The 10,640-nt window shown below is 36.4% G+C and overlaps 1 long non-coding RNA gene across 1 annotated transcript; it reads left to right on the top strand.

The window, feature by feature from the left end:
* Nucleotides 1–775: 775 nt before the first annotated feature.
* LOC130457980 (uncharacterized) lies at nucleotides 776–2,064 on the top strand. The gene is made up of 2 exons (XR_008917200.1): nucleotides 776–1,040; nucleotides 1,858–2,064. It is a non-coding gene; the product is annotated as an uncharacterized LOC130457980 (long non-coding RNA).
* The last annotated feature ends 8,576 nt before the right edge of the window (nucleotides 2,065–10,640 follow it).

Raw genomic sequence — 10,640 nt, 5'->3', positions numbered from 1 at the left:
TCCCCTCCCCATCGCCCCTCCCGTAGCTGATGTACAATTCTACTGGGTTGATTTTACATGTGTCCTTGATCAAAACCTATTTCCATATTGTTATGTTTGCACTTGGGTGATCATTTAGAATCTATATCCCTAATTTATCTATCTATCTATCTATATATTTTAAACAGATATAGGTATATATGTTATACATTTGTTTGTGTACATGTTGAACTCATCCATTAGTATATATGTATATATAGATGTATGTATTTGTGGATAGTATATAAGTATATATATGTAGCATATCTATATAACTATAAAGTATATATCCATTTAGACATATAGTGATTTATAATAAGTTGCTTTACATATACATATAAATATATATGCATACATATATATGTATGTGTGGCCCTAAGTGTGACATGTGACCCATCCATATAGGCAATGTAGTTCATGGATTTAGTATATGGGATGGAACCTGCACCATTTTTTTCTTTCTTTCTGGTGTTGGTGCATCACCCCAGCAAGTCTGTTTTATTATTCTCTCAAAGTTACGGAATGATGATGACCATGACCAATTGGATGCCACTCAATCTTTTTTAGTATTCTAGGGGAGTGTGTGTGTGTGTGTGTGTGTGTGTGTGTGTGTGTGTGTGCGAAAACCTTTTAAGATACTAATAATATCAGCTAGCATTTGTGTAGTGCTCTATGGTTTGCAAAGCACTTTACAAATGTTATTTTACAACAACCCTGAAAAACAGGTGTTATTATTTCCCCCCATTTTACAGATGAGGGAACATTTTACAGACAGAAGTGAAGTAAGTTGCTCAGTTATATAGCTAGTAAGTGTCCGAGGCTGGATTTGAACTCAGAGTATTAAGAACTGAGATTCCACCTCACCTCCATTTCTTTGATATCTTTCTCTTTCATATGCTTTGAGAACTGATCTCTCCCTCCCTGCTGACTCTCCAATCTATTCCGCCTTCATATCCATCCTCTGAAGCTAGCTCTACTCTGAAGACAAATCCTGTTCAGGCATGGTCTTCCTACATTCAGTTGTGAGCTTTTAAATTTTTCTTGTTTATTTTTTCCCTTCTAAATTTTTAGTGGTTCGCAGAGTGCCTGGTATATTATAAATGCTAAAGAAATACATTGCCTAGATAATACCTAATGCCCTCAAAATTAAGCCAGTTGTAGTCTGGATCTTCCCTATACATACTTGGCCTTGTCCAGACGCTTTTCTTTTCTCTTTTTAGTGTAATTTGTATATCCTTTATTAGCATATTTAGGGCATATTAGAGTATAAGCATGATGACTCCACTATCTTTGATTATGAATTGATCCATCAATCAGTCAACATGCATTGATTAAGTACCTGCTATGTGCATTATGTTCATTCCATGGATACAAAACCAAAATGAAACAGTTCCTACCCTCTAGGAACTTATATTCGACTAGGGGAGACAGCGTGTATATAAATGGATACATACAGACAATATGAAATACGAGGTCATTTTGGGAGAAAGTCAGGAGAGGCCTTATATAGGAGGTAGCCCCTGAGCTGAGTAACAAAAGAAATGAGGGTTTCTGATGGGGCAGACTTTATGAATGCATTCTAGGCATTTGAGATAGCCAGTGCAAAGATTTTGAGATGGAGACAGAAAACTGTGTTAAGAATAGAAGACCAACATATCTGTACTCCTGAGGGTGGGAATGGTTAATACTATGTAATAAGCCTAGTTAGGTAGTTTTGGGACAGCCTGGAAAGGATTTTAAATGCCAGTATGAGGAGGTGGTACCAAGAGTTTGTGATTAAAAAAACTATAGATCTTTTCCATCATTAAAAATATATTTTTTTTCTTCCACATTTATTAGGAAACATGGCATAATGAAAAGAAAACTAGCTTCATAGATGGGAAGACCTGATTTCTTCTTCGTCCTCTGACACATACAAGTTCTGAGACATTGGCCAAGGCACAGCCTTTCTGTGTCTAGGCAACTAAGACTGTAAGTTGCAGAGAAGGTGCCAACTTTCATTAAGAGGAGGAATTTCATTATGTTGGAGATTCCTGTATTAAGAAATTGCAGATCCAGTCCCTCTATATATCCCCTCTTGATTCATCTTTAAATATTCTCATGCTGGGGCAGTTAGGTGTCTCAGTGGATAGAGAGCCAGGCCTGTTGGTGGGAGGTCCTGGGTTCAAGTTTGGCCTCAGACCCTTCTAGCCTAGGCAATTCACTTAACTCCAATTGCCTAGTCCTTACTGCTCTTCTGCCTTAGAAACAATACTAGGTATTGATTTCAAGAGAGAAGGTAAGGGCTTAAAAAAATCCATTGCTTATGGGGGCAGCTAGATTGCTTAGTGGATTGAGAGCCAGTTCTAGAGATGGGAAGTCCTGGGTTCAAATAAGGATTCAGATACTTCCTCCCTGGGCAAGTTATTGTGAAGATAGGATTTAGCTATCTCCTGATTGTAACAATGAAGGTACTTAGCTCTTCCTTGATAGTGAAGATAAAATTGTAATCCCCAGTCTATTTTTAGATTTTAATCCCCAAAGTGTTAAATCAGTATTTAAAGTAGATCTACCCATTTTAACCACAAAAGGTGTGAACATCTATTTCATACATTGAGTGGGCAGTCCTGGAGAGGGGTGTCTGCTGTGATTGGTAGACATAAAATTTAGGGGAGGTGACACAAGAGAAAAAGATCTTTAAATAGAAGAAACAGAGGCACACAGGAGGAATCAAGAGAGATTCTAAGGAATCAAGAATGAAGAAGAGTCACTTGGAGAAGAGACTAGAAGACAGACACTTGAGGAGAGACTAGAAGACAGACACTCAGAGTTAGAGTGAGGACACTTGGCTGTGGAACTGGACCCCTGGAGGAGCTCATGCAGGAGACCTCAGGCTGCTTTCCTTTTAGATGGTCACCATGGTGAGTGAAAGGCTGACTTAGTTTCCTTGCCCTTTCTGGAGGTGCAAACCTCTGAGAAAGACCCATTGTCTTGAGACTCCATTCCCCTGATTATGGCCTTAGAATTTCTACCTGGCTCAGATGAAGCCTGAGTTTTTTTTTTTCTCTCTCTCATTCCTTAATATCTTCCCTCTATTATAAAATAAACTCTCATAAATTCCATTTACTTTAGTAATTCATTTTGGGATTTAGAAATTAAATTCCCCCCACAACTTAATTATTCAAGTCCAGCCATAATAAAATTTTAACATTACTTAACCCCCATTGCCTAGCCCTCACCACTCTTCTGCCTTGGAAACAATACACAGTAGTGACTCTAAGGTAAGGGTTTAGAAAAATACTCTTAGGATGCTTTTTGATTAGTTGGTTTTCTTGACAGGTTTTCTTTAAAATCATTTTATTCTTCACTACTTCTTCCTGTATAATGAGATGTTGTTTCTCACAATTTTACATCATCATTACCCATAATATTTAAACTGGTGTTACTTTTGACAATCCTATCTCAGTGCTTGTGTAAAAATGAATATTTGAACCCCAGACTTCAATCCCCAGAAGTCTTTGGCCACTTCCCAGAATGCTTTGTAATCTCACTGAGATTCTCACCTGGGCAAGATCAAAATTTCTATTTAATTGGCTGTAAAAGCCTACTGAAGGCTCTTCCTACTTCTGCTTCCAAGCAGAAGCATCTCTCATGATGTAAATGAAATTGAATGGGCCTTTTGGCCCTCCTAGGCACGTGCTTTCTTACTTGTAGTTTCTTAAATTCTTAAACTTTAATAAACCTCATAAAATATAATACTTCTAGCAGAGAAACTAATTTTACCTGCCACACTTGGCAGGTAGGCCAAATATTTGCTAACTATAATAATTGCAAGACCCATCTAGTCTCTTTGGTATGGTATTATAATCAAGGTACATCAATTGCAATGAAAAATTTGTAATTTTCATTACATAATTACATAAAGAAATTGCTTAAATAGGAATTATTTTAACTACATAGCATATCATTTAAATTTAATATTTCTTCTATCTATATGTTCTGATCTTTTCTCCAAAAAGTTACTGGTATAACTGTTCATAGGCAGTATATTGGAGAGTGATTCATACATCAGCAACAATAATTTCCTGTCCTTTAAAATATAACTAATTATGGAGGTGGAGTCAAGATGGTGGCATAGAGGCAGTGAAGGTTCAGACCTCTGAAAACCTTTCCTCACCAATTACAAACTAAATGCTTCTAGGGGACTGAAATTCAAACCTAACAACAAGACAGAGCCAAGGAACCCTCCTACTGGACTCAACTTAAAAGGTACTCCCCCAAAAGCCAGAATTTGAGAATACTTGGGTCTAAGGGGAAGGAAGAAGGAAGGTCCCGGGACCCCTCCCCTACCTAGAGCCCTAAGCCTCCAGCAGTAGCTGGAAGCTCTGGGTGGGCAAGGGTTATGGTCTGGAGGGAGTACCTTACAGGCAAAACTGTGTCAGGCTCAGAGAATCAAACAGGCGGTGGGGAAAGCAGCTAGAGGGGAAGCGCAGAGCTCAGAGCAGGCAGCCTAGATGCAACAGTGGAGACTCTCCATATTGCCCCCCCCCAAGGTTTTGGTCTCAGGTCACATCTAGCTCTGCAACTAAGCTGGACATAATCCCATCAAATCCTTCAGAGAGCAAGGAAGCTCAAGCTCCAACACCCCTCCTCCCCAGACTGCGCTGAGAGATTTGCTGACAAAACTCCAAGGGTGAAGGCTGACAGTAAAGCCCAAACTCCCAAAAATAAATGAGAGGAGCAAAAGCACAGGAAACTGCAGGGAGTAAAGAAGGGGGTAAATATGAGCAAACAACAGTAAAAAGAAAAAAGCAATTATAATCAACAGCTTCTATACAGGCAATGAACAAAGAACAAATGGTACAGAGAAATATGAAGGAACATGAAGCAAAAACACAGAAACTCCACCTAATGGGGCACAGGCATTGGACGAACTCAAAATACAATTCAAAACACAATTAAGAAAGGCTGAAGACAACTGGGAAAAGAACTTAAAAAGTAAGATAAATCATCTGAAAACAGAAAATAGTGTCTTGAAAGCCAAAATTAATCAGCTTGAAAATGAGGCAAAGGAGACAAAAGATGAGGCAGAGAAGGTGAAAGACGAGGCAGAGAAGATGAAAAATGATCTCCAAAGAAAATCAGATCATAAGGAGGATGACCAAAAAGCCAGGGAAGAAATCCAGTCTTTAATATCCAGAATATAACAACTAGAAGCAAGCAACTTCACAAGGCAGCAGGACACTATAAAACAAAACCAAAAGAATGGAAAAAAATGAGGAAAATATGAAGCACCTCATTCACAAAACAGAAGATTTAGAAAATCATTCCAGGAGAGACAACTTAAGAATCATTGGTCTACCAGAAGACCATGACAAAAGAAAAAGTCTGGACACCATAATACAGGAAATTATCCAAGAAAACTGTCCCAGTATTCTAGAACAAGAGGGAAAAGCAGAGATTGAAAGAATGCACAGATCCCCTCCTGTACTTAACCCCCAACTAACAACACCCAGGAATGTTATAGCCAAATTCAAGAACTATTAGACCAAGGAAAAAGTATTAAAAGTGGCTAAGAAGAAGTCATTCAGATACCATGGAACCACAGTGAGGATAACACAGGATCTGGCTGCATTTACACTGAAGGATCAAAAGGCATGGGATATAATATTCTGGAAAGCACGGGAACTAGGTCTACAACCAAGAATCAATTACCCAGCAAAACTGACCATATTCTTATAGGGGAAAGTATGGACATTTAACAAAATTGAAGAATTCCAAGCATTTGTAAAGAAAATACCAGACCTGAACAGAAAATTTGATGCCCAAGCACAGAACTCAAGAGAATCATCAAAAGGTAATTAAGAAAAAGGGAAAAAAGAAAAGCAAAACAAAAACAAACAAACTTTTTTTAAGAGACCCAATAAGTTAAAATATGTATCCCTATAAAAAAAGAGGTCATTGGTAACTCTTTAAAAATATCATTATTATCTGGGCAGCCAGAAGAATTATACTTAGAGGAAACAGTGACAAACTGTATAGGACAAAATACCAAGACATAAATATGTATATAGATATCTGTATGCATATATATATACATATATACACTATATATATATATATATATATATATACAACTAGAGTTAAAAAGGGGTTAATATTAAGAGAAATGGGAAAAGAAACAAAATGGGGTAAATTTATATGTTACAAAGAAGAGCATGGCAGGAGTGGGAAGGAGAACATCAATACACTGGAAGGGTAAAGAGGTTGGAGATAGGAAATACTCAATTCTTATGTGCATTGAAATTGACTCAAAGAGAGAAGAACAATCAAATACATTGGGGCAAAGAACTGATTTGCGCCCTATAGGGGAGTAGAAGGGTAACAAATGGACTGGTGGGGAGGGAAGCAGTACAAGGGAGGGAGAGGATGTGGTGTAGTATAAAAAGACTAAAGAAAATAAGAGGGGGAATAAGAAGGGAGGGGGGTGGAAAGGGAAGTAAAATAAGGGTGAAAATTAGGGGGACTGATTAAAAACAAAACATTGGTGTAGAAGGAAATAGAGAAAGAAGAAAAGTCAGGAATAGGAGTGGAAATCAAAATGCTGGGAAATACACAGCTGGTAATCATAACTCTGTATGTGAATGGAATGAACTCACCCATAAAATGCAAGCAAATAGCAGAGTGGATTAGAAACCAAAACCCTACCATATACTGTCTACAAGAAACACACATGAGGAAGGTAGACAGACATAGGGTAAAAGTAAGAGGATGGAGCCAAATCTATTGGGCATCAACTGATAAAAAGAAGGCATGGGTTGCAATCATGATATTTGACAAAGCCAAAGTAAAAATAGATCTAGTCAAAAAGAGATAGGGAAGGTAATTACATCCTGATAAAAGGCAGTATAGACAATGAGGACATATCAGTACTCAACATGAATGCACCAAATGGTATAGCATCCAAATTTCTAAAGGAGAAACTAATGGATATCAGGATGCAATAGATAGATAAACTATACTAGTAGGAGACCTGAACCTTCTTCTATCAGAATTAGATAATCAAACCAAAAAATAAATAAGAGATGGATGAGAAGTGAATGACATCTTAGAACAATTAGAGTTAGTAGATATGTGGAGAAAAATAAATAGGGACAAAAAGGAATACACCTTTTCAGCAGCACATGGTACATTCACAAGGATCCACCATGTACTAGGGCATAAAAACATTGCAAACAAGAGCAAAAGAGCAGAAATAATAAATGCAACCTTCTCAGGTCACAATACAATGAAAATAATAATTAGTAAGGGTACATGGAGAGGCAAACCAAAAGTTAATTGGAAATTAAACAATATGATTCTGCAGAATCAGTTAGTTAAAGAACAAATCATAGAAACAATTAATAACTTCATTGAAGAAAATGGCAATGATGAGACATCCTTTCAAAATCTATAGCGTGCAGCCAAAGCAGTACTCTGGAGGAAATTTATATCCTTGAGTTAATATATTAACAAGTTAGAGAGGGCAGAGGTCAATCAATAGGGCATGCAAATTAAAAAAAAAAACTGGAAAGTGAACAAATTAAAAATCCTTAGATGATGAATAAATTAGAGATCCTAAAAACCAAAGGAGAAATTAATAAAATTGAAAGCCAAAAGACCTATTGATTTAATAAATTAGACTAGAAGTTGGTACTTTGAAAAAACAAATAAAATAGACAAAGTATTGGTCAATTTAATTAAAAAAGGAAAAAGAAAACCAAATTGACAGTAACTAAATTGAAAAGGGAGATCTCACCTCTAATGAAGAGGAAATGAAGGCAATTGTTAAAAATGATTACGTCCAAATATATGGCAATAAATATGACAATCTTGGTGATATGGACGAATATTTACAAAAATATAAATTGCTTAGACTAACAGAGAAAGACATAGACTATCTAAACAACCCCATATCAGAAAAAGAAATTGAACAAGTCATCAAAGAACTCCCTAAGAAAAAAATCCCCAGGTCCAGATGGATTCACAAATGAACAACTAATCCCAATATTATACAAACTATTTGACATAATAAGCAAAGAAGGAGTTCTACAAAATTCCTTTTATGACACAAATATAGTACTGATTCCAAAGCCAGGCAGGTAAAAAACAGAGAAAGAAAACTATAGACCGATCTCCTCAATGAATATAGATGCAAAAATCTTAAATAGGATATTAGCAAAAAGACTCCAGCAAGTAATCACAAGGATTATCCACTATGACCATGTAGGATTCACACCAGGAATGCAAGGATGGTTCAATATTAGGAAAACCATCCACATAATTGACCATATTAACACGCAAACTGACAAAAACCACATGATTATCTCAATGGATGCAGAAAAAGCCTTTGACAAAATACAATACACACTCTTTTTGGAAACACTAGAAAGTATAGGAATAAAAGGGCCTTTCCTAAAAATAATAAGCATATATCTAAAACCATCAGCAAACATCATCTGCAATGGGGATAAACTAGAAGCGTTCCCAATAAGATTAGGAGTAAAACAAGGATGCTCATTATCACCTCTATTATTTAACATTGTACTAGAAACACTAGCTGTAGCAATTAGAGAAGAAAAATAAATTGAAGGTATAGGCAACGATGAAACCAAGTTATCACTCTTTGCAGATGATTTGATGGTCTACTTAAAGAATCCTATAGAATCAACCAAAAAGCTAGTTGAACTAATAAATGACTTTAGCAAAGTTGCAGGATACAAAATAAACCCACATAAGTCATGAACATTTCTATATATCTCCAACACATCTCAGACTCAAAAATTAGAAAGAGAAATTCCATGTAAAATCACCCTAGACAATATAAAATACTTAGGAATCTATCTGCCAAGACAAACACAGAAACTATATGAACACACCAAAAAAACACTTTTCACACAATTAAAACTAGATCTAAATAATTGGAAAAACATTGATTGCTCATGGGTAGGACAAGCTAACCTAATAAAAATGACAATCCTACCCAAATTAATTTACTTATTTAGTGCCGTGCCCATTGAACTACCAAAAACATTTTTACTGAATTAGAAAAAATCATAACAAAGTTCATTTGGAAGAACAAAAGATCAAGGATATCCAGGGAAATCATGAAAAAAAAATGTGAAGGAAGGAGGCCTTGTAGTCCCAGATTTCAAACTATACTATAAAGCAGTGGTCATCAAAACAATTTGGTACTGGCTAAGAGACAGAAAGAAGGAGTGACCTCAGCAAGACAGTCTATGAGAAGCCCCAAGATCCCAGCTTTTGGGACAAAAATCCACTATTTGATAAAAACTACTGGGAAAATTGGAAGACAGTATGGGAGAGATTAGGTTTGGATCAACATCTCACACCCTACACCAAGATATACTCAGAATGGGTGAATGACTTGAATATAAAGAAGGAAAATATAAGCAAATTAGGTGAACACAGAATAGTATACTTGTCAGATCTTTGGGAAAGGAAAGACTTTAAAATCAAGCAAGAGCTAGAAAAAAAATCACAAAATGTAAAATCAATAATTTTGTTTTCATCAAATTAAAAATGTTTTTGTACAAACAAAACTAATGCATCCAAAATTAGAAGGGAAGCAACAAATTGGGAAACAATCTTCATAACAAAAACCTCTGACAAAGGTCTAATTACTCAAATTTATAAAGAGCTAAGCCAATTGTACAAAAAAAATCAAGCCATTCTCCAATTGATAAATGGACAAGGGACATGAATAAGCAATTTTCAGTTAAAGAAATCAAAACTATTAATAAGCACATGAAAAAGTGTTCTAAATCTCTGATAATCAGAGAGATGCAAATCAAAACAACTCTGAGGTATCACCTCACACCTAGCAGATTGGCTAACATGACAGCAAAGGAAAATAATGAATGCTGGAGGGGATGTGGCAAAGTTGGGACATTAATGCATTGCTGGTGAAGTTGTGAATTAATCCAACCATTCTGGAGGGCAATTTAGAATTATGCCCAAAGGGCACTAAAAGACTGTCTGCCCTTTGATCCAGCCTTAGCATTGCTGGGTTTGTACCCCAAAGAGATAATAAGGAAAAAGATTTGTCCAAGAATATTCATAGCTGTGCTCTTTGTGGTGGCAAAAAAATTGGAAAATGAGGGGATGCCCTTCAATTGGGGAATGGCTGAACAAATTGTGGTATATGTTGGTGATGGAATACTATTGTGCTCACCAGGATAATAAACTGGAGGAATTCCAAGTGAACTGGAATGACCTCCAGGAATTGATGCAGAGTGAAAAGAGTAGAACCAGGAGAACATTTTACACAGAAACTGATATACTGTAGGTATAATCGAATGTAATGGACTTCACCATTAGTGTCAATGAAATGATCCTGAACAACTTGGATGGATCTATGAGAAAAAAACACTATCCACATTCAGAGGAAAAACTGTGGGAGTAGAAACACAGAAGAAAAACAATTGCTTGAATACATGGGTTGAGGGGATATGGTTGGGGATGAATATCCTAATGCAAACACCAACAACATGGAAATAGGTTTTGATCAAGGACACATGTAATACCCAGTGAAATTGCAAGGGTAGGGGGAGAGGAGGGAGTGAAAAATATGATTCTTGTAA

Source organism: Monodelphis domestica, chromosome 3 (genome assembly GCF_027887165.1).
Source record: "Monodelphis domestica isolate mMonDom1 chromosome 3, mMonDom1.pri, whole genome shotgun sequence".
Taxonomy (NCBI): Eukaryota; Metazoa; Chordata; class Mammalia; order Didelphimorphia; family Didelphidae; genus Monodelphis; species Monodelphis domestica.
Note: the sequence above shows the minus strand (reverse complement) of the source record. Positions and strands in the feature narration are given on the sequence as shown.